Raw genomic sequence first — 26,156 nt, forward strand, 5'->3', positions numbered from 1 at the left:
TAAAGACAGATTTTTAAAGTTGTATATATAGTATATATAGGTAATTGTTTTATAATAGGCCTACCTGAGACATAAAATTGTTACATGTTGTCTTTTTTATCACACATTTTTGGCAGATAAAATATTCCAGTTGGCGGAAAAAAATATGAATCTTTTTTTTTTATATAAAAATTATTATCCATTTTGGCGGGAAAAAATTGAAAGCCAGTGTGAGCCCTGGTTATTGTGAAATTTTTTATTTTTATCAAGTTTATTAATTAAGCTGTTAACATCAAATTCTGGACATAATGTGTTTTATGCACGGTTCTAAAAGTTGAAGACTTTTATGACGTGGGACTCAATTTAGCATAATATATTGATCACTACAGCAATAAATTTTTGTTGCAGAAATCTTTTACAGAATTTTACATGTCAGATGTTAATATATGGTATTAACAGACCTTTAACAAATAAATCATGCAATAACACTATTCTAAACCCGTATCCATGATTAAAAATCTGTTTTTCGTCAAATGTTTAGATTTCGTCAAATGTTCAAAATTAAACAGAATTAACAATAAAAACAAAATCACAAATTACTACGGCATATTATGAAAATCTTTTAAAATAAAGCGACCGAAATAACAAAAGAAATTTTAAAGTAGTTTTAGACTGGAAACTGATTTCCAAAGGTGATTTGCATTCTTTTATAAATAGAACAAGTTGACGACACATGGAGCCCATGCTCTCGATCTGTCATCACGTATATAAATTACATAATAAAAATTGGATCCACTCGACCTGTAGTTTATTAGTTCCGGTGTGACAGTTTGAATTGACTCCAGGTGTCTGTTTGCTCCTGGGCACTTGCACATGTCCGAAACTGTTGTCAGCGTTAACAACAACGAAGCTATATTTACTTCCCCTGCATCTTCAATAGAAGGCTTGATCTCGCCTTAACTACGTACATCTTATCATGCCCTTCACGTAAAACCTCGCATATTTTAGCACTAATTTCGATTGGGTATAAGCCCAGCTTGTGATCCTATCAGATTCCTTTGTTAAAAATATGGTTACGATTATCAAGTCTCGCGCTTCTAGCTAAAATGTCTACATGTGACAATCGAGTTGCAAAGTTCAAGGTTCAATCAATATCAAGGTTGCTGGAAATCATGGTTGATCAACAAAGGCTGTAAACTTGTCTATTTTTCTTCTATGGAGGCCACCATATGTGCCACGACCTCTGATTGGACAATGCTAATTAGTCACGTGTAAACACAACGAGCGCAAAAATTCGGGAATTGTTGAGTATTGAAGCAACGACTAGATGTTGTAAAACTTGCAGTTGTTGCTTCAGTAACATGCTTCCTGTGGTGTGAGATGGTTCCTGATACTGATTTGTCATGAATAAACATACTTGTTATCGTGATTAGCTGTTGTTTTAGTGATCAGGGTTACGTGCCCGAGGTCTCGCAACTTGGTGTGTTCATTCGAGCATGACCCAACTGTATTGACTGGCCTTTACTTTTCAATAGCTACCGGCTGACATGCGTATCACGGGATGTTACGCAGACGTGTAAACAAATTACCGCTAGAACCTACCAATAACGTATATGACAGGATGTCATGGAGAAATAAATATGTAATGCGGAGGGACAAGGATACAATCACTATATCTAATGATTAATGGAATAACGAAGTACCTCAAATAAGAATGAAGGCAGCGTGTCGGGAACAAAGTGGCAGTGCGGGAGCATGCTGCATGGATGTTACTTTCAGTTTATTAGGCCCTAACGGACGAACGAATCAGATTGACAGGTTGTCAGCTCATAGCTACCTAACTAAGGAATTTGGTTATTCTTCAAAGGAATAACAAAGTTATAAAATATTTGCTTACCAGTTGTCTCGGAGAGTCAGCGCAATTCGTTCTTTGTCCTCTTGACCGCCAGCCATGACAGCGAGCTGTCAGATGGGAGTCGGGTCGAAGGCCGTGACGTCACGGGCAAACTGCGCAGACTCGTAACGTAATGGATGCTGATTGGCTACGACAAAGCCCGCAGGGTATAAAAGAGCTGTAGATCAAGGCATCGACGCATTTGGCCTGGAATCACCGCCAACGACCGGTGAAACCCCAATGGATTTCTTCCCACCACTCATTCTAAGAAGATGGAACCATCTAGGGTATGTTGACCATTAATGGGATATGGCTCCAAATCAAGCAGCCTTGGTTTCCTGTTTGATATGGGCATAACACACAGATTCATTTTGTGGGATTAAGGCCTTAAAATTGCTTGGGCTATATTTTTATTATGTCGAGTTCTTGGGACACGGGTGTTCCCAGTCCCACCGTGGAGTTGTCTTTCCAATTGTTGTGTACCCCGAACACTGGTGCTCGGATAAGGCCACGTAAATAATCAAATTGGGAGTTATTCTTGCCATTTTGTTGTGTACCCTGGGAATCAATGCTCAGATAAGGCCACGTAAATAATCAAGCTGGGAGACAGAGACTCACTGTGGGATGGAAATCTTGAACGCAAACAAACTCCAGAGCTTTTGCCAATGCCATTGTTGGGTGGGGAACGGGGCGATAAATAATCTTATAGCGTTGGGAGGGAATTATTGAGAAACAAGAATATTACCAATGTCAAGCTCAGTGGCCCAAACATGGGACTGAGAGTGATTGTTATCAAATGGGGGAACAAAACCCAAATACGGGACTCGTACCAAATATGGGAAAGGGTAATTTCTTGGAAACATTCCTAATATGGAAACTTAGGAGCATATCCGGGACGGTTCCACTTATGGATGCATAGTCATGTAGCTATGCTGTAAGGGGTTTGATAGAAATAATAAGACAGTTGGGTGGGGTTTATTGTTCCCCCGCCTTTCGAAGAAAGCAGGGGAGTATTAAAATGGGTTCGTCTGTCTGTCCATCCGTCTGTCTGTCCGTCAATAACTCTCCTTCTAATTGACCTAGAATGTTCAAACTTGGTGTAGGTGTTTATTAGGTCAATGCCTTGATGGAGTTCGAAGATGAGCATTTTCGGCTTAGGGTAAGCAGAGATAAGCAATTTGATTGGTTGATGCTTTGGGACACGATAACTTTAGTTCTAATTAAGTGAGAGAGATGAAACTTGGTGTATAGTTTCATTACATCAATACCTTGACTAAGTTCGATAATGAGCATTTTCTGCTCACGGTAAGCAGAGCGATAATTTTGATTGGCCGAGACTTTGGAACACAATAACCCTCCTTCTAATTGACCTAGAATGTTCAAACTTGGTGTAGGTGTTTATTAGGTCAATGCCTTGATGGAGTTCGAAGATGAGCATTTTCGGCTTAGGGTAAGCAGAGATAAGCAATTTGATTGGTTGATGCTTTGGGACACGATAACTTTAGTTCTAATTAAGTGAGAGAGATGAAACTTGGTGTACAGTTTCATTACATCAATACCTTGACTAAGTTTGATGATGACCATTTTCTGCTCAGGGTAAGCAGAGCGATAAGCAATTTGATTGGCCGAGACTTTGGAACACAATAACCCTCCTTCTAATTGAGCTAGAATGTTTAAACTTGGTGTAGGTGTTTATTAGGTAAATGCCTTGATGGAGTTCGAAGATGAGCATTTTGATTGGTTGATGCTTTTGGACATGATAACTTTAGTTCTAATTTAGTGAGATTGAGGATACTTGGTGTTTAGTTTTATCACATCAATACCTTGACTAAGTTCGATAATGAGCACTTTTTGCTCAGGGTAAGCAGAGCGATAAGCAATTTGATTGGCCGAGACTTTGGAACACAGTAACTCTCCTTCTAATTGAGGTAGAATGTTCGTAGGCATTCATTAGGTGAATGCTGTAATGCTGTCCTTTTTGACCTAACCGCTGTTAGCAACATCAATATGATTATTGTTAAGATAAGCTACTGCCATATTGAAATGGTCATGTCGGAGAACCCGCCGACCTTTAATTTATTTATTTATTAGTATTCAGCTGTCATCATAATTCTTTTTATTCAATATCAATAATATGTAACTTACCTCACCTATAAATTGAGTAGCTCAACACAGAACTATGGAGGCAGACGTGAATTAAGACGATGGCCGTAAAGATTACAATATTATAATATATATTGGTTGTTATACATGTAGTGTAGTTTAAAGGTTGTTACTGTCTTGCTGAATTTAAGGAGTCCAATCCACAGTTATTAGATGATGTGATTATGTTACAATGCCTTGATCTAGTTCGATGATAAACATTGTCTGCTTACGGTGAGCAGAGATAAGCAATCTGATAGGTTGATGCTTTGGGGTATGATAATTTGGTTATAATTAAGTGAGAGTGGTGAAACTCCATGTGTGGAGATTCATTATATCATTGCCTTGACTAAGTTCGATGATGAGAATTTTCTGCTTAGGCTAAGGAGAGATAAGCAATTTGATTAATCAAGACTTTGGAACTTAACAACTCTGCTTTTAATTGAGGTAGAATGTTTAAACTTGATGTAGATGTTCATTAGGTGAATGTCTTGACAGAGTTTAATGATTAACATTTCGAGCTAAAGCTAGGCAGAGCAAAGAAATTTCATTGGTCAATGCTTTAGGACAGGATAACTTTGATTTTATATGATAATGAGAGATGAAACTTAGTGTATAGTTGATAATCAGTTTGATTGCTTGATACTTTTGAAAAAAATAAATGTGCGATAAATTAAAATGTGTCATCTATTTATTTTGGGATTTCGGCGTGAGACATCAGCCTCACTGTTGGCTTGCAATTGTTCCTGTAAGGATAACAACTATTTATTTTGGTACATTTCCTGACCCCCAGTGTTTTGCCAGTAAATACTTTACAGGTTGCTATAATTAACAGATTTTGTTCATATTCAGCATATCAATCATTTCAATAACAGGGTGGTACCTATTTATATTGTTGCAAATCCAACCCCCATTGGCAAAACCACGCCCAATTTTTGTATTTATCATCAACAGGCTGCAATTCTGAATGGATCATCTTGGAACTTTGCATATTTATTTCTTATATTGTAAAGACAGCAACTAACTATGTATTTTGGTGCATGCCCCAATCCCCTGGGGTGGTGTCACATCCAATTTTTTGTTTAATATTTAGTCTCTAAATTTGGCAAAACAAACCCAACACCTAGCCTTCTTTGCCTCTTGTCATATTACAGTCATTGCAGCTATTTCATATTTCTTTCTCTTCATTTTAAAAAGTACCATATCAATGAAAACAGTAATGTGGACGTATATTGCAGCGTTATCGATGCTCTAGTTTTTTTTGTTTAGCGTGTTTTCTGTCCATGTGTGGGCATATCTTGCATGGCAACCGCTTGTATTTTGTTCAGACCAATATAATGATGTGTTAATAATTACATATTTATAATTATAACAGGGATTTCTACCACTTCAGTCAGTGTATTGTACAGTACTAACACAGGTCAGTAGTTTATTGTCCCACCTTTTGAAGAAATCTGGGGACTATTAAAATGGTGTTTTCGTCTGTACGTCTGTCACACTTAATGGGACACGATAAATCTGCTTCTAATTGAGCTGGAGTGTTCAAACTTAGTGTAGGTGTTTATTTGGGGAATGTCTTTGACTGCCGGTATTCCACAGGGCTCTGTCCTCGGACCACTCTACCACTTCAGCCAGTGTATTGTACAGTACTAACACAGGTCAGTACCTTGTGGAAAACCTTAATTCTAATGCTAGATTATTTGCAGATGATACCAGCTTGTACTTAAGAATCCATGACCCAACTGCATGCGCGGCTATCCTAAATGAAGACCTAGATAAGATCAATACATGGGCAAAGACTTGGATGTCTCTTTCACCCCACTGAAAACTGAAACACTTACAGTATCTACTAAAGTAAAAAGGACCCAATATTGCCAACACTTTCACTAGACCACACTGCAATAAAGGAAGTATTCGAGCACAAGCATTTGGGGCTGATTTTTCAAAATGACTGTAAATTTGATAGACATATCGACAATATCTTGTCGAAAACTTCTAGGCTTGTAAACGTTCTCCGCTCTCTGAAGTACAGACTAAATAGAAATTCTTTGAAAACCTTGTACTTATCCTATATTCTTTCGCATTTCGAGTATTGTGATGTCATATAGGATGGGTGCACCGATGAACTTACTAACAAACTAGAATCATTGCAACTTGACACACTCATGATTATATGTGGTGCTGTTAAGGGGACCAGCCATAGACTTTTATACGACGAAACAGGTTTTATCACACTACAGGAGAGGCGAAGGCGTCATAAACTTATACTCTTTTACAAATTTATGAATCATCTCACACCACCATATCTTCATGAATTGCTATTATTCCCCGAATAGCCTTATAACCTTCGTAACAAATCGACAGAGTATCATTATTTTTGAAATCATATATACCATCTACGATTAAGGAATGAAACCGACTGTCTGACTTTATAAAATCATCTACTGATATACATTAACTAGTAATCAGTGAACTGAATTGTTTGAACTTAGTTTGGGTGAACATTGTTTAGTCTTATTGTTTGTAACATTGTATCTATGTACAAGGCAGTCAGTTTGATATTAAACTTCATTGAGTAAAGACTTGTTTATATGGTAGCAGAGCGTGGTTGTTCAAGACTCAGTTATCTTGTGAAAGTTGTATTTTATATGTGGATTTAAGTTAGATTGAATATGTTCTAAAACTTTTCCCCCATTTCAAGGGATGGGGTGGGGCTGTGGATATGACTGTGTGAGTGCAGATCATGACTTATTGTGAAATGATAATATGAAGTTTAAAGGTTCAGAAATTGTTATACATAAAGAGAGACTATAGAATTCAACCCTTTTAGTGGAACAGGAATATTCATAGTGCCAGAAGTTTTGATATGGAAATGGTATTTTCTGACAGCCACAATAGTTGGAACAAGTCTGAAGAAGTTGTGTAATGAAACAAAATGGAGCAGTTGGACCGAAGAAAGAGTGTTTAAATATATTCACAACCTACCCCCAACCCCCTTGAATGCTTCAAAGAAAATTAATAATGTCCAATACTAGAGATATTTTTGAATATTACAAGCCTGTGGAAAATATGGTTTATGAACTTCAAAATTTAGACCAATATGGTAGTATTGACTACAGTGGAAAGTTTGAACATTTTGTATGTGAAACTTGTGGTGGACCGATATTAGGTCATATTTTGAATGACGATAACACATGCCCTATTAAACCTAAACAAAAGAAAGCTGAGAAAGAGAAGATTATAGACATGTACGAACAAGAGGTGGCATTTAGAGCTGCAAGGGCTGAATTGGCATTAGAACAACTCAAAGCAGGCCAAGCAAGTAAGGTTAATGATGAGAAATATGGAGATAGTAGCACAAATTTAAGTAAAATAATGGAAAATTTTATAACTAGTCAACAGAAGATAGTTGAATTACTGGTAGAAAACAATCAACAGAATATTTCATCAGGCACCACTCAGATTACCAAAGCCAGACTCCCTCCCACATGGACCAAGGAAACGTTTGAACAATACAAAGAGCAAGTGAAAATATGGGGTCAGAATAACAGAGATAGCGAATTGAACAAATATTGGGATCTGATAGAAAGTTTAAAGAAGAACAAAGAAAGAGAAGGACTGGTTGAATATGTATCTACAACAGTAATAGAGAAACTACAAACTAGTGGCGGAAGAACAGTTACCAATATTCTGAAAGAATTAGAAGAAAAGTTTGCTAAGACGAGAAAAGAAAAGGCAAAATATTTGATTGGTAAAATTACTGAGTTGAAGATTGATAAAGATGAAAGCGGTGAAAGGAGTTGGATGAAATTTGAAAGTATGATTTCGGAAATGGAGAACTTTAATATCAGAGAGAAACTTAATTATTGCATGGGACATTTGTTTATTGAAAGATGTTTCCAGGCTGGTCAATTAAATGAAAGTGAAAAACGTGAAATAGAGCGTGAGATTGAACATTTAGAAGAAAGTGAAATGTTTTCGAAGTTAAAGGCGAAATACAGAGAGATGAAGATAGAAGGACAACGAGATGATATATCTGAGAAAAAGGCTTATTGGACCAGTAATAATTCAGATAGAAGTAGATATGAACATTGGAAGAGAACACCAGATTTTAGGAGATTTGAACGGTCAGCATCTAATCCCAGATGGTGGAGATCAAATTCTGGAGGAACATATCGAAAAAGAGAGTCGGTATCAAGAGGAAGAAGATTTGGAGCAAATAGAAGATTTTCAATGGAAAGAAATGATCGATCAATAAGTAGAGAGAGATATCAGAGTAAAGAGAGAATGAATCTAGAAGAGAGAATAAAGAAATTAGAAGAAGTGAAGAGTTTGAAAACAACTAACGTTCAAATTTGTGACTTTATTGATAGTGAGGATATAATATTAGATGAAAGTGTGAAGATCCATTTTACTAAACCTGATGATGATGTTGATGTTATGATTGTAGATAGTAAGCACCAGAGAGTCTTGCAGGTGAAAGATGGTTTAACAATTATTTAAAGAAGAATAATATTGGTAAAGAAGAATTGAATGTAAGAAGACGTAACCAAAACTTTAGATTTGGTCCAAGTGAAAAGTATACCAGCACTGAAGTATATGACATACCATTGAAGATAAAACAGAAAAAGTCACCAGAACAGTATATTCATAAATATTTGTCAATTTATCTTGTAAATGCTAATGTGCCTTTACTTTGTGGAAAGAAAACTCTGAAGGAATGGAAAGCTACACAAGATTTCACGTCAAATATTCTGACAATCGATTTGGGAGAGACATATGCCATTCAACTTGAAGAAACAAAAGGAGGTCATTTGGTAATACCATTAGAATCATGTAGTGATTGGACAACAGAAGACACTGTATACTTCATTAATGGTAGCACAGATGTGAAGAATTATAAAAGTGTTAAACGGATACATGAAGTAACAAATCACAAGGGAGAAGAGAATATGTTATTTGCATATAGAAACGCTAATTTATTAGATAAAGATCTTCGATCAGCAATAAAGAGAGTAATTGAAAACTGTGGAATATGTCAAAAGTATAAGAAGTCGCTGGGTAAACCAAGAGTAACTCTCCCGAAAGTGACTGATTTTAATCAAATTGTAACACTAGATCTGAAGCAATTTGGAGATAAGTTTGTTTTATGGGCTGTTTGTTCTTTTACAAGATTTATTCAAGGCATGGTAATGAAGAATAAAAGTGCACAATCAGTTATAGAAGCAGTGAATAATACCTGGAATTGGCGGTTCGGTTTTCCAAGTAAAGGTTTCTGGGCTGATAATGGAACAGAATTCCAGAATAGTTTGTTTTTGGAGCTGTCAACAAAGTGTGGATTTACCATCAATTTTGGACCAACATATTCACCTTGGAGTAATGGAATTAATTAAAGAAACCATTACAGTGCTGATGTAGTAGTGAAGAAGATGATGGAAAGTGATAAGACCATAACTTTAACCCAAGCAGTAAATATGGCAGCATGGACACATAACACTAATGTCAATGTCTTAGGATATGACCCTTTAAGATTGGTAACAGGAAAATCAGTCACGATTCCTGGAATTACTTCTGGAGACTTAGCAACCGAATCTCTCTTTGATCAAGAAGCTGTTCAGAAAATTATGGAAAGACACCAAAAAGTTACAGAAGACTTCAGAACGAGTGAATATCGAACCAAATTAATGAAGGCAGCAGTGGCTCAAAATAGAAGTTTTAATAATGCAAAATATATTGAAGGTGATTTGGTCTTTTACCAAGAACAGAATAGAGTCAGTTGGAATGGACCTGTTAAAGTGTTTTGTCATCGTGGAAGAGATGTATGGTTATGGGCAAATGGAGATCTGAAGAAGATTGCAGATTGTAAGGTTCAACCGTATAGAGTAGTAGATGAAGATAGCAGTAAACTTGAAGCAGGAAGTAATAAGTCTAAGGTCAGAATAGAATCAACACCTAGTGAGGCATCAGTGAACAAGAATGAACATCAGATTATGACAAGAAGCAGAAGAAAAGAACTTTCACGAGATACAACAAGAGAATTAGAGACAGATAGTAATGGTATTTATTTGATGACAGCTGAAAAGGCAGAATGTTTCAGTGAAGAAATAACTAATTATGTAGTAGAAGTACCGGTTAAATTTCACAAGAGCCCAGAAGTTATAGAAGCTAAAGTGAAGGAGATCAAGAACCTAACAGATTATGAGACATTTGAAGAAGTAGAAGATATTGGACAGCAGAGAATAACTAGTCGATGGATAATTACAAAGAAGGAAAAACATGATGGTCAGAAATGTGATTATAAAGCAAGATTGGTAGCTAGAGGATTTCAGGAAGAAGAAAAGCCCCAAAGTGATTCACCCACAGCTCTCAGAGAAAGCTTTAAAACATTCATGGCTTTAGCAGCTAACGAAGAATTTCATTTAAGATCGATAGATATCAGAGCAGCATTTTTACAGTCTAAAGTACTCAACAGGGAGGTATTTGTTGATCCACCAAAAGATATTGCAAAACCTGGGTCCTTGTGGAAGTTAAAGAAGCCTTTGTATGGATTAGATGATGCGAGTAGAAAATTTTGGTTGAGAGTAAAGCAAATTTTAGAGGAAAGTGGAATGAAAACAGTCAGTGGAGATGAAGCATTTTATTACAAGCATGAAGGTGGAAAGTTGATTGGAATGATTTTAACACATGTAGATGATTTTTCAATAGCTGGAACGACAGATTTTATAACTGAAACTACCCAGAAGATAAAACAAAATTTAACTATATCCAAAATTGAAGATAATGTATTTAGATTTACCGGAATTGATGTAAAGAAAGATCAATATGGAATAACTTTATCTATGCAAGCTTATGCTGATAGTCTTGAAGAAATTACTGAGGTGAGGAAAGCAAAGAAAGATGAACCATTAACAAAGACAGAAACTAAAATTTACCGAAAATATACAGGGAAAATAAATTGGCTTGCTGAAAACACAAGGCCCGATTTAGCAATTACGGCATTATTAATGGCTAAGAAAAATAATTCCGCAACCATTGGAGATTTGAAGAAAATAAATCATGTGGTTAAGAGAATAAAGAGTAAAGAAAGTACAGTGAAGTTTACAAGAATTGGTAGAAAAGAAGATTTGAAAGTATTTGGTATTGGTGATGCATCTTATAAAAGTGATGATAAGTCAATCAGTGGCAGTATTATCTTATTAGGTAATAAAAAGAACCATGCTGTATTACCATTATATTGGAAGAGTAAAACCATTCCACAGGTGTGTCATTCTGCTAAAGATGCTGAGACTAGAAGTAGGGTAAAATTGGTTGATGATTCCAAATATTTAGCAGAGCAATTAGAACAGTTGTTGTTTGGTCATATAAATGGTGATATTTCTGTGAAGATTTATACAGATTCCAAGCCAACACTAGAGTCGATAGCTAGTAGCAGACAAGTAGATAGGAAGTTATTAAGAAACAGTATTAGAGGTTTGAAAGAGAAGCTCATTGATGGATCTGTTGAATCATTTAGTTGGTTAGATGGTGATAAAGATATGGTGGCTGATATTTTAACCAAAGAATGTAGGGATAATCCAGATATTGGCGAAATAATCACATTCAACAGATTACGTGTGGCATTTAATATGAACAATTTAGTGACATATACAAATGGTGAACTTAAATTAGAAAATGCAAGAAATAAGGACATGTTGTGAAGTGAACAATACTTTATGTTTTTTAAATATGATTTTTGATGTTCAAAATCATACAAAATCCGGGGGGGTACATGATATACATTAACTAGTAATCAGTGAACTGAATTGTTTGAACTTAGTTTGGGTGAACATTGTTTAGTCTTATTGTTTGTAACATTGTATCTATGTACAAGGCAGTCAGTTTGATATTAAACTTCATTGAGTAAAGACTTGTTTATATCTACCTCTATCAGTATCTTTAAAAGTAAATTGAAACAAGTTGACAAACAAGCGCCATCATACTATAGTTCAGGAAAAAGAAAAAATCAGATTTTACATTGTCGACTTCGCCTTTCCTGTAGTGACTTGAATCGTCATAAATTTTTAAGGCACATCTCAGACTGCCCTGTATGCGCTTGCGGTCATGATTTTGAAGATGCCGAACATTACCTTTTAACCTGTCCTCAACATTCCGATGCACGTAAACATTCAATTTTTATACGTCCACATTCATAATGTGGATGTATATTGCCGTTGTCTCTTGATCATCTTCAAACTTTACATACTTATTCCTTATACCCTAAGGATGATCCCTATTGTTTTTGGTGCATGCCCGACCCCCCAGGGGCAGAGCCACGCCCATTTTTTGTATTTGTTTGTTTGTCGTGTACAGGCCACATTTCTTAACGTATCATCTTGAAACTATGCATACTTATTCTTTGTACCCTAAGGAACATCCCTATCGTTTGGGGTGCATGCCCGACCCCAAGGGGCAGAGCCACGCCCATTTTCTTTTCTTTGTATGTCTGTGTGTCGCCTATAGGCCACAATTCTTAATCAATTGTCTTGAAAATTTTTCATATGAATTGCTTATACCCTAAGTATGATCCCTATTGTTTTTGGTGCATGCCCGACCCCCAGGGGCAGAGCCACGCCCATCCCTTATATTTATTTATTTGTTTGTCATCTACAGATCGCATTTCTTATCGTATCACCTTAAAACCTAGCATACATATTCCTTCTATCCTAAGGAACATCCCTATTATTTGTGGTGAATACCCAACCCCCAGGGGCAGAGCTACACCCATTTTCTTTTTTTATGTCTGTGTGTCATTTGCAGACTGCATTTCTTAATCGATCATCTTGAAAACTTTTTTATACTTATTCCTTATAGCCTAAGGCTACTTTTTATACTTATTCCTTAATCCTAAGGCCGACCTCTATTATTATTTTGGGTGCATGCTCGACCCCTTGGGACAGAGTCAGGCCTAATGTTTGTGTGTCTTGTGTTTTGCCTACAGACCGCAATTCTTAACAGATCCTTTTGAAACTTTGCATACCTATTCGAAACGTCATGCTTTTGGAATAAAGACATCGATTGTTTTAAAATAAAAATTGTGTTCTGTTAATGTGAACGAAGTGTTAAACTGATAGCAGTCCTACAACCCAGTTTTATTTCACAGACCCTCAATGCAAACTGGACCATATCAAACAAAACAGGAATGTGGACGTATATTGCTGCGTTAGCGATGCTCTTGTTACCTTACCCCAAAACCTCATTTCAATACAGACATTATTAAAAGGCACTAAAAATAGTATTATCTCTAAACAAGTCCATAGATTTCTAGACATCTCCGGAAGGTTTAATGAAAACTTTTATCCAGTACCTAAAAATATGAATATGGCAAATCTGAAATTGTAAATATGTACATAGCCCTTTTTTGTTCATTTTATTCTTATACTATTCAGATTGATTTTATCATAATTTGGTTATATAGTCTTTTTATATATTTTCTGTTATATAGGAGAGAGGTAATATAGGCCTAGCCTGTTCCTCGATCCATTTCTGAGAATAAAATATTGTGTATAAAAATAAAAGAAGATATTGTGAAATTCAAAAACAAGGTCATTAACAAACACTTTTTCCGCCCAGTTCGTACAATTTCTAGAGTATACTTTATTTTTAAAAAAAACATCGGTGAACTACCGGTAATCTAAAATCATAACGCTTACAAACAATCAACGAGTAAAACTTATTTATTCCAGACAATTAATGTATGTACGAGTCAAGTATTTAGCACGATTATTTTATTATATTAAGTATGTGAAATGGCTTTATTTTACCTCCGCTTGCAACGGAGAATATAAAATAAAGTCATTTTATATTCGACACAAGCACCATTTCTTAAATAGCACCATGCCCCCGTAACAAAGAATTGCATGCTTTTTTTGTGCAGCAAAGAGTTTCTGTATTCTTTGGTGCATAGTTTTCCAGACAAATTGTCGCCTTACTATTAATAATATATTTAACTGTGGGGCACCTCGAATTACCCAATAACATCCAATAACTGCCCAATAACTCCAAAATAACACCCAATTACTCCAAAATGTAGACTTTGGAAACACAAAATAACTATTTAGTTAAATTTAAGAAGCTTGCGGCTTTGTGCCCAAAAAGGTGTTTCACGCTAACCCGTGTGAAGGGAGATAACTCGTGTATGTGATTTTTGTTGACAAGAACCTAATGTATGCTTTCGTTGCAATTCGTTGTAGTGTATTGTAATTAGTGATTGATTAATAGTTTATTAAAACAGTAATTATATGCACGAAACAATATTATGGTATATACAGTGCAATAAACTATTTAATATTTTAGCTAAATATTATTGTCCCCCACCTTTCGAAGAAAGCAAGGGACTATTAAAATGGGTTCATCCGTCTGTCTGTCTGTTTGTCCGTCCGTCACACTTTTTGGGACACGATACCTCTCTTTCTAATTGAGCTAGAATGTTCAAACTTGGTGTAGGTGTTTATTAGGTCAATGCCTTGATGGAGTTCGAAGATGGGCATTTTCGGCTTAGGGTTAGCAGAGATAAGCAATTTGATTGGTTGATGCTTTGGGACACAAGAACTTTAGTGATGAAACTTGGTGTATAGTTTCATTACATCAATAACTTGACTAAGTTCGATAATGAACATTTTCTGCTCAGGGTAAGCAGAGCGATAAGCAATTTGATTGGCCGAGACTTTGGAACACAATAACTCACCTTCTAATTGAGCTAGAATGTTCAAACTTGGTGTAGGTGTTTATTAGGTCAATGCCTTGATGGAGTTCGACGATGAGCATTTTCTGCTTAGGGTAAGCAGAGATAAGCATTTTGATTGGTTGATGCTCTGGGAAACGATAACTTACTTCTATTTAAGTGAGAGTGATGAAACCTGGTGTATAGTTTTATTACATCAATACCTTGACTAAATTCGACAATGAGCATTTTCTGCTCAGGGTAAGCAGAGTGATAAGCAATTTGATTGGTCGAGACTTTGGAACACAATAACTCTCATTCTAATTGAGTTAGAATGTTCACACTTGGCGTAGGTGTCCATAAGGTGAATGCCTTGATGGAGTTTGGAGATGAGAATTTTCTGCTTAAGGTTAGCAGTTTGATTGTTTGATGCTTTGGGACACGATAACCTTCGGTAGACTGGCAACTCATCTTCATAAAATTAACCACCTCATCACTTTAAGTGGTTTCGATGGTGAGAATTTTCTCCTTAGGCTAATGAGCGATAAGCTATTTGATTGGTCAAGACTTTGGAACATAACAACTCTGCTTTTAATTGAGGTAGAATGTTTAGACTTGATGTAGATGTTCACCATGACCACCAATTTTTTTTTATTTATCAGATAAACTATATTGAAAGATATCGATAACCACGTGCATGATCACTGGCAGTAGAGCGTGTCACTGTGGCGCGCTCACCATCATTTTGGTGTTCTACAGGCCCAGATTATGGCCCTGATTCTATGCTGGCACCTGGGTACCCTAATAATGGTGACGAGATCCTCAAACGGAACGAGGATGGACCAGGGCCCTACGCCGTGAATATCGTTTAGCTTATATTTCAGCATCCTTTCCCAGATTGATTGTGACCAGAAGTACAGGGGCGGATCCAGAGGGGTGGGGATGTGTCCAAACTCCACCCTGCTCCAGAGCCTTATATATAGAGAGTCTGGACAACCCATGTCCTGATAATGATTGGTTAATGGTAGTCACGTGAAATGTGGACGCCATTTTGTTACCCACCTAAAAAGAATCGGCTGCATAGAATTAGCCTATAATTTGACTTGTTTTTAAATGACATAAAAGGTATTTTGTGCGGCCGTGAAATGTCACACAAAAGATGGGCAAGGAATTCATATGCACAGGTTGCCAAATATGCAGAAAGGCGTCAATTGTGGGAAGTGAAAGTAAAATGACACTTTGACATTTTAGGCCCAAATATAGGCCTAGTCTAAGTAGTAGATGATTTTTTTCTATTTAAATTTCGTCTGTATGGCATAAAATTTTGTGGTTTTGGTTAATTTGTATAGATATGTTTATTTTCGAAAATTTTTGTGTACTTGGGAATAACAATTATGAATTTTACACACAGTGTAGGCCTAAAGTAATTAATATCTATAGGCCTAGCTGCCTAGCTTTCAGAAATCGGCATTAAAAGATCATAAAAATAGCGCCGGTCACCGGGAGGCCTTATTCATCCGTTCCCAAAAATCTAACATGCAAACTCACATGGCACAAGCACGAGAAAAAAATGATGACAATTTAACGGCAATGATGAGAACATTTCTACTAGTAAATTTAATGGACTTATGCAATTGCAGAAACAAAATGGATGCCCTGCGTTAACTGGTGTCATTTACACACATTCCGATAGTTTTGAAGATATGGAAACGGCCTTGGTTCAAACAACGGTTGACGAATTGAAAGATAAAATAGCTAGCAGTAAATTTGTTGGTCTTATTGTTGATGAAACCGTTAATGTAGTCACAGAGAAAAAACTAATAATATTTTTGCGAATTTTAAATAACACTGCGAAAGCCGAGACAATATTTTTAGGAAATTATTCAGTTCATAGTGACACGGCCGAATGTATCGTTGACAAAATAAAGGAAGTTTTTAAAGAATGGGAAATTCCTTTAAATAAAGTAATTGGTTTGGGTAGTGACGGAGCTAGTGTGATGACAGCAATTCGTAATGGTGTAGGAGTTAAACTGCTAACTGACACTCCGTTTTTGATACACGTTCACTGTATTGCTCACCGCGTGGCTCTTGCGTCACAGGATGCCGCCAATTTATCAAAAAAGATTGCGGACTACCGGAAAACACTAAATGAGGTGTATAAACTTTATGAATATTCTGCCACACGGTATAATCGGTTACGCGATTTGTCGAAGGAATTGTCAGATACTGAATTTTCGACTGTAAAACAACCATCGACAGTGAGATGGCTGTCCCTTGGTCGAGCTGTTAAATCGACAAAATTAAATTGGCCCTCTCTGGTTATGGAGATCGAAGAAGAGGCCGCTGACCGCAAAAATGCTGTGGCTGTTGATTTACAGAAAATCTTAAAAACGTATTCTTTTATAGCCACGACATACATGCTTTCGGATGTTCTTCCATGCATGGAAAAATTAGTAACAGTTTTTCAAAGAGAAACAATCAATCTCTCCATGATACGACCCATGGTCAATTCAACTATAGACACATTGGAGGCACTTCTAACCGCAAAGGGAGAGAATGAATCTGAATTCAAGAGAATTTTCGATGAAATGGCACTAAATACAGAGGGTTTTCGCGGTATTATACCGACATACGCTGATGAACATTCGCGAACTGCATTTGAAACAGTCCGCAGTAATTTTATCTTAGATTTGCTGAAGTCACTAAAAACGTATTGAATTCTCTGGACATTGTTTTAAATCCAGCAAGATACCCTAACGCCCGCAACGACCTTGATGTGTTTGACAGGGATTCCCTTCATATATTATTGGACTTTTTCTGTAAAGATATTCATGACGGTGATGTAATAATTGATCGTGCGCGCGCAACCCGTGATTTCATCCATTTCAAGCGAGTGTTATTCGGTCTGGGGCCAAAATTGCTTGAAGACACCTGTCAAACTATTATTTCGGATTTTTCCGATCTATTTCCAGACTTTGGAACATTAGCTGTTATAGCCTTGGTAGTTCCTGTCAGTAGTGTACCAGCGGAGAGGGGTTTTAGTCTGCAAAATTTAATACACACGTCTCTGCGTAATCGTTTATCGCAGCGTCGTATGAATAACCTAATGACCCTGAACATGCACGCACACAATTCTGAAGCTCGTCCGTTTAATTTTGGAAAGGCCCGACAAATATTTAAGAGTTCTAAAGACAGACGTTTATAATAACATTTGTGTTTAAAGTGTGTTCAATTTGTTTCAATGGAGTGTTTATTTCAATAAATTTATAAGATTGATTAAATGTTGTTTTCATCAGACCGGTAAAATTACGAATGAACCGGTATTTCATATCCCTACCGGTATGCCGTACCGGCAAATTTTGAAGCTAGCGGAAACACTGCTCTTACTGACTATATCTTATGCAGAACTGTCAGAACTGGTATATCTTCAATAATTCGCTTGTGCGTAGGTAACTTTAGCAATGGAAGATCTTTAGATCGAAACATTGCCACTTGATTCAATAACAGACCTTATGATCTAAAGCGCACGTGTTAGATCACTCGACCACCCAACTCCCTGTCTCCACGGAAACAATCAAATGGTTAAATCCGAAAGATGTCTAATTAGCAAAAGGCACAACTACTATAATAAGTTGATGTGTATACAAATAACAAAGTTTCATAACGATATCTTGTACTGATATGCTCTGGAAACGAAATTGGGATGGACAAAGTCTGTTTCAATATCTCTTCCTTACTTCCTTCGGCATGGGATAATAACACGATAAAAATTAAATAAAAATTTAGTTTCTAATTTCAGAGGTAATCATTATTTGATAGGCCTACTTTCGATTTAACCTGTAGTCCAACTATATATTATTATTGGATTATTGCGGTATTTCTAATTTTAAAAAAATAAATTATTGTCAATAAATTTACATAATGCGATTAATTGATTTATTGAAATTATTGTCTACCCCTACACATGAGTGAACATGACAATAGATTAGCGCAGATCTAAAACAAAATGGTGTCCATGACGTCAGTTGGCCAGACTCTCTAAATATAAGGCTCTGCCCTACTCAGCTGCATAGAAAAATTTTTTGGGTAAAACAACACTTTTCAACACTTTACGAGAAAAGTGTAACGGTCGTGTGCTTTATCATTACACTGAGAAATAGGTAAAGGTTAAAACGTACGTTTGCCGTATTAAAAACTCGCAAAACGGTCAATACCTACGTATCTCGATAAAAAAATAAAATTCGGATTATAACTCCCCATTATGGCTTAAAATCTCTAGATAAGGTGTGTTAATTAACAAGGGTGAAAAATGGACTGAAAGGCGAGTTAATTATCGCTAGGTGTGAACAACTCTGGGACGGTGCGTTTTCTGTACTGAGTATGTTAATTAACCGAAAAGTTAAAAACGAATGACACGGTGTGTATTGTTTAATTGGTGTGTTTTCTCGATAGTTGTTATAACTGCACCAAAAGGGTATAATCAAGGACCAACCGACTTTATCTGACGCGTGAGTGTTAAATGGAAACTTGGGAAGGAAAATTGTTTTTACCGTGCGATTTTTCATTCGCCGGTGTGTTTTTCGCAAATAGGACTTTGTATAAAGACAGGTCTTTATATGTGGAAGTTGTACGGGGCTGTTTCTTCTATGTGTCTTTTGTATTTGTTGATGAACATAAGACGCAGTACGTGTTTTATAGTCACGCCACTTGCATAATAAAATATAAATATGGACCCCCCTAATCTGTCGTAAAAAGGTGAAAACAATGTCGTCATTTATAAGTATCCAGCAGTCAGGCCCCAATTTGAATATATCCGGGTATATAGCGATAAGCTAAATTTACCGTATGTCTATATATATTCTTTTGTTCTGACAATTTATTGTTTTGCGGGTTGAAATTAGTACCACGTAAACGGTAACTCATTGCCGGTTTATTGTTTTGCGTGTTGAAATGAGTACCGCGCAACCCGTAGCTCATAGCCAGTTTATTGTTTTGCGTGTTGAAATTAGTACAATGTACGTAACCCGTACTTGTTTCGTTGCAACTTTTAATAGATAACCATTTTGCAATTATATTTATATTATAAACAAAAAAATGTTAGCTGTTCAATAATAATTGTTATATAGCCAGCGTATTTAACAATCATCACATAGATGGTTTCCTATACCGTGAGGGTTTGAACAGTGTTTCATTAATAATTAATTAGACCTAGCAAAACTTATTTAACAATCGTCACATATAGATGGTTTCCATAGCGGTCAGATTAAAGTACATAGTTGAGTATTGGTGGGAGGACATGAAATTTCATATATTATATAAATCGCATGTAATTTCGTCAAATCACTTCATTGTGGAAGCGGGCGCTACATTAAGTTATTTGAGACACACTCTTCTATAATTAAACTAATTTTCTTTACGATGTCGGTTCGATATCAGTGTTGGTGTACGCGTTGTGATGGAAGTGAAGAATATAATCGTCGAACTGTCGAGGAACACATCGTAGCCGAAAGAGACAGAGGGATTATTAAAAGATGTATTGCATAATGGTGTTTATTTTGCCATCCGGTCAGATTAAAGTACATAGTTGAGTATTGGTGGGAGGACATGAAATTTCATATATTATATAAATCCCATGTAATTTCGTCAAATCACTTCATTGTGGAAGCGGGCGCTACATTAAGTTATTTGAGACACACTCTTCTGTAATTAAACTAATTTTCTTTACGATGTCGGTTCGATATCAGTGTTGGTGTACGCGTTGTGATGGAAGTGAAGAATATAATCGTCGAACTGTCGAGGAACACATCGTAGCCGAAAGAGACAGAGGGATTATTAAAAGATGTATTGCATAATGGTGTTTATTTTGCCATCCGGTTTAACAGTTCGCCGGATAATGAAATGTCCTTAGAAATAGTCAGGACCCACATAATGCACACAATAATAAATTTTCTGATATAATAATAATTCAAACAAGTCAAATGATTAATTGATTCCAAGTATATATCATGGCATGTCAGTACAGAGTACTACAATAAGAGTTATTTTCTTTATTACAAATAATCACAAATAACCAAATCAAAATAAGACAATAATCGTCATAAATTTATTCACATTTTTGATATTTTCAATAATACCATTATTGATCATGAAAGCTAATTAATAGCTGAGAGACTAATCTTGTCGGCTCATAATCTTAATTGGTTAATTAACACGTCAGTGTTATAAACTCTACCAAATGTTGACTCATCTGATTGTGTATTGGTCTGTTTATAAAGTTTAACACTGATATGTTTATTACCCGAGATTATGAGCCGATTATAAGATTAGCCAACATATGATTTTACCATAATATATTAACATGGAGTGTTAAAGTTATAAAAGAGAAACCAACATATTTTTGAAAATCAATATTAATTTCATTTTCAGAGAACGTCTATTGGAAAATTGCTAGCTGATCCAACAGATTCCCCATTTCCCACATTGCAAAACAGATCAACATGTCAAATCGATTCAGTTACTGGTATAAGGTTTTAAAATATCATGTCTTAAATAGCCCCTTCGTCCCTTTAAATATATATATTTTTTATACTTTAACTTATAAATGCAACACACAAACTGCTTACCGTATTTATACAATAGACGATAAATATCCCAAAGAATAACCCGGTTCAGTTTCTTTCCAATAATTATCACAAAAACAAATCATTAAATTTCATTTTTCCAGTTAACATATCGAAGAAGCTTTCAATAAAACACCTAACAACCAGATCTTATGAATGGAATCTTGTCAGGACAGAACTTAGATTAATAGTAACTGATGCGATAATTACATCAAAGAGTCCACATCAAAAGAGTACAAAGGAAATTGCCTAACAAAAAAGCGTGTGTTAGTTAAAGGGGCGTGGTGCGGTATAAGGGATGATTTTTGTGCCAAATTACAAAAATTATCACCACCGGTTAAGGAATGATTTTATTGACAGAAGTATGTCAACTGCGAATATGATGATTATTCTTTTCACACGCTGCATGCGCCAACCTTCAAGTCTATACTGATTCAAAAATTTAATTATCTCTCATATCCACAATTTTTAAAGCCTGAGTTTTATCGTAAATAAAATTAATAGAATCCGTTGTAACCTACTGGTAATACATGATGTAAATTGCAGGAGATGGGGTGTGCTATTCATCGTAGCCCGTTCGTAATTTAGCCATGACAACGGCACATATTCTGTGTGAAAATCCAGATTGGTCGCGTCCCAATGATTTCTTACTACAAGGACGTAACTAGCTCAGAGCAACGATGGGGTGGGGAGTGTTCTCAAGGGGTGCTGTAAAATTGACGGACAATGTATATCTATTGTTTTTATGGACGACAATTTTTTCAAAGGGGAGGGGGCAAATTTTTGCGGGGGAGGGGGGGGCTTTGCCCCACCTGCCCCTTAGTTACGGGCCTGACTTACTGACAATACAGAATATAAGTATTGTCTACAAGAATACGGCATGGTAGCAATTTGTTGTTAAAGGGGCTTCTATTTTAGTCAATTATCGATTCCTATTGATAGCACGTGTGAATTCACGTAATTTGGAAACTTGACTGACAGTATGCATTGACTCAGACTTTTTGGTGGCGAAATGAAAAGGTCATCAAGGTATTATTCGACTGATAACGTGTTAATGTGCATGTGTTCAGCAAGGTTGACAGTGACTTCTGACGATGTGTGCTTAAAAACAGGAGATGAAGGCATTTAATTCATTTGTGATTTAAACCCGAAGATATATTACTTCAGATGTGATTTATCAATTTAAAATGCATTGTGTAACTTATTTGAAAGAATGGTAATGGCTATTTCAATGGACAAAACTTTCACCCACGGTAAGACCAGCATCTATGTGTGTAAATTTTGAAATTTCGTAATTTTAATGAGTTTGAAATAGTCGATCGATGCAAGTATTAAAATGTCGAACATATTGATGAAGTAATGTATCGGTACAACCATAATTCTGTTTATTTTATTATATAAATGCCTGCCAATGTTTGATATTTGTTATATTTTCAATATAAGCCAGTAAAATCTGCATGTCTAACCGTGTTAAATTAACAATCTTTTTTTGCATGCCGTATTAGCTGATATTCGACTACGATATCACTGCTGTGGAATCGCACGATAAATACATAAACCTATTTCAAACCAGCTATGGATGTGCTGACTGTACATGTGTGAAAGTCAGACTTTTTAAAATTCGACGTGGATGGCGGTTTAAAATAATCACGGAGGTCGGCAGTTTACTCAAATTCGCGAAGGAAATTTAGAGCGGAATTTTGAGCTTGGCCAGAGCAGATTGATTAACTGACGTCGTCGATTTTTACATTTATATTTTATTATGCACCTTTATAAGTGGCGTGACTATAAAACACGTACTGCGTCTTATGTTCATCAACAAATACAAAAGACGCATAGAAGAAACAGCCCCGTACAACTTCCACATATAAAGACCTGTCCTTATACAAAGTACTATTTGCGAAAAACACACCGGCGAATGAAAAATCGCACGGTAAAAACAATTTTCCTTCCCAAGTTTCCATTTAACACTCGTGCGTCGGATAAAGTCGGTTGGTCCTTGATTATACCCTTTTGGTGCAGTTATAACAACTATCGAGAAAACACACCAATTAAACAATACACACCGTGTCATTCGTTTTTAACCCGTCGGTTAATTAACATACTCAGTACAGAAAACGCACCGTCCCAGAGTTGTTCACACCTAGCGATAATTAAATCGCCTTTCAGTCCATTTTTCACCCTTGTTAATTAACACACCTTATCTAGAGATTTTAAACCATAATGAGGAGTTATAATCCGAATTTTATTTTTTTATCGAGATACGTAGGTATTGACCGTTTTGCGAGTTTTTAATACGGCAAACGCACGTTTTAACCTTTACCTATTTCTCAGTGATAGAGTGGTTCATACTCAATTTTTTTAACAACAGACACTATTTCGGGATTATTTTAACATTATATGATAAGACTTACCATAACAACTTCATTCATCAACAATGGAAGTCTGACCACATTTGATTTTTGAGGATATAACCATTTAGAAATAATGTTATTATTGCTTCAAAATCTACCCAGCTTCCTTAATCAAGGCAGATAACTCTTGGTGGGAATAAGATTTATGTCCCTTGGTAGCTGTAAAACTGAAACGTACTCCCCTGAAACGAAATTCATTTATCACAGTCGGAAAACATCGTTTATTTCCTTGCTGTGAAGTAACGGAATACACTCAATGAGACGTTTGAATTTGACATGTGTGCGCATGTGCAAACGCTTAGTTGTTTTAACAATATACCCACGACTTCAAATGTCTTAATATTAACTGTTTATAATGCTACTGTGGAAATTAAAATACAAGTTTAGCTGTATATGAAAAGATCGACATTTGACATGAATTGCTTAAAGATTAGCCCAATGCATGTATTAAAAAGAACAGTGATTTCATTTCTGTATACCCACAGACACCGGGTCTGTTTATAATGGCATGTTATACAGAGGGAGAGAGACGTCTATCAATCTAATAATGTAACAGTTTAATGTTAGTCCCAAAGATAAAAAAATATTGTGCAGTATGATGTTTGTTATGAAAAATAAATTGTCGGATAAAGTACGAGGAAAATATAATGGCATGTAATGCGGAGAGTGAGGGATAAAGACCTCTATAAATCTATTAACTTAACACTTTATTTTTTGTCCCAAAGATAAATATCACCAAACGTCACACAGTCGTCATGTAAAGCAGTTATGATAGACCGATGCTCCGTAGTTGTCGGAAATTTATTAACAATACCTAGTATAAGCTTATAGTGCTCAAATCATAGGGGTACTTGTCCAATCCAATGCTGGATAGCAAATCATCGGTGGACGTCATCTTGCAGGGCCCAGTTTCAGATCTAGATAAGGCTTAAGATACTATGATTATGAAAATGATTTACACAAAGTTAACGAAAAGTGTCTGGAAAATAATGACTACCATTAAAAAATTTGTTTCGGTTATTTTCCGGTCTCAAATAATTCTGCGTATTTAGAGCTAGCAAATATTTATTTCCTGAAGTAAATAGAGCGCCGCGTAAAAAAAGGTAACCACTAAATAAATGTAAATCCCAAAATGTTGTAATCAGTTTATCTTGCCACGTTCATGGTTTTAAAAGTTAGAAATGAAACGAAGCTATTACAGCTAGCTCTGTACCGAAATCGCCAAAATCAAAAATTAAATCAAAGCGTACAATCGAAAATTTTGCTCACGTTCGCAATTAAATAAACACGAAAGTCGAAGCACGTAATGGGTATATTTCTACTTGGCTTTATCTACCAATACATGTTTGTATAATTCCACGTGGAAAGGTATTTGTGACATATATTTGCTGCGACCTCCAAAATCACGTGCGCGGGACTAAATTCTGCTCACCTCAGAAAAGGGCCCGAATGATGCAATCAGACAGGTAAGTCGGTCAGTTTTTATAAGGACAAAAATTTGAGTCGTTGAACCACTCTTCATTAGATGGTGGGATGGGATTGGCATATAGACATAATGATATAGACATGTCTGATATCACAATTAATGCCCAACCTTGTGGGTCGTCTCCGGGTTCCCCGGTTTCCTCCCACTGCTAAAGACCCCTATGCGCAAGTGAGATATTGAAATAAAATTGAACCATATGTTAGTCCCGAAATGGCCTAGTTTGTGTCGAGTGGACGTTTCCCCCCCCTCTTTCTCTCTCTCTCTCTGAATTTTGAATCTAATATCACTGTAACTTTGGTACTGTTTAATCTGGCGTAAATAGCGTTAATTCTACTCTGTGTCCAATTATTGTTGAATTTCGGCGAATAGTGCTCAATTTGTACTTCTATCGAATTTCAATCTCACTGTTTAATTTTGATTACCAAGCGTCTAATTAACTAGTGTTTAGTTTCTCGACACGTGTTGAATTATAAGCTTCCCGTCTAATTAGCACGACTGTTCAATAATTAGTTGGACCGTTCAATTTCCCGAGCCGTGATTAAAATCAGTCAATGTGTCCAATTACGCAAGGTGTTCAATTTTGTTGTCAAACATCTAATTTCACGTACGATGCTCAGATATTACGATGTGTTTAGTTGTTGGTCATCGTTCAGTTTTGCCGTCGAATGTCTATTTTGCCACACGATGTTGAAATACTGTAATAAATGTTAGTTTTAGTACTGACCTGTTGCGATACGGTAAAATATTATTTTTCAGGATTCATACGACAACAGGTATCAGTACAAATGTCACGAAGGTTTGACGAAACACGATTATCGTGCCGTTTTTTGTTGAAAATTGCCACGATATATAACGCGGTGTAGCATATGCTATCATGTGACACAATAGGCCTCGGTGTAATTTTACACACAAAATTAACGGT

At 36.1% G+C, this 26,156-nt stretch overlaps 1 protein-coding gene across 1 annotated transcript in view; it reads left to right on the forward strand.

The window, feature by feature from the left end:
• LOC130012428 (mucin-5AC-like) overlaps positions 1 to 26,156 on the forward strand; it is a 539,248-nt gene that overhangs the window by 144,763 nt on the left and 368,329 nt on the right. Inside the window, exon 9 of the mRNA XM_056100369.1 lies at positions 5,391 to 5,435. The gene's annotated coding sequence lies outside the window, so the exon portion shown is untranslated. The remainder of the gene's footprint in view (positions 1 to 5,390; positions 5,436 to 26,156) is intronic.

The sequence above is a fragment of the Patella vulgata genome, chromosome 4 (genome assembly GCF_932274485.2).
Source record: "Patella vulgata chromosome 4, xgPatVulg1.2, whole genome shotgun sequence".
Taxonomy (NCBI): domain Eukaryota; kingdom Metazoa; phylum Mollusca; class Gastropoda; family Patellidae; genus Patella; species Patella vulgata.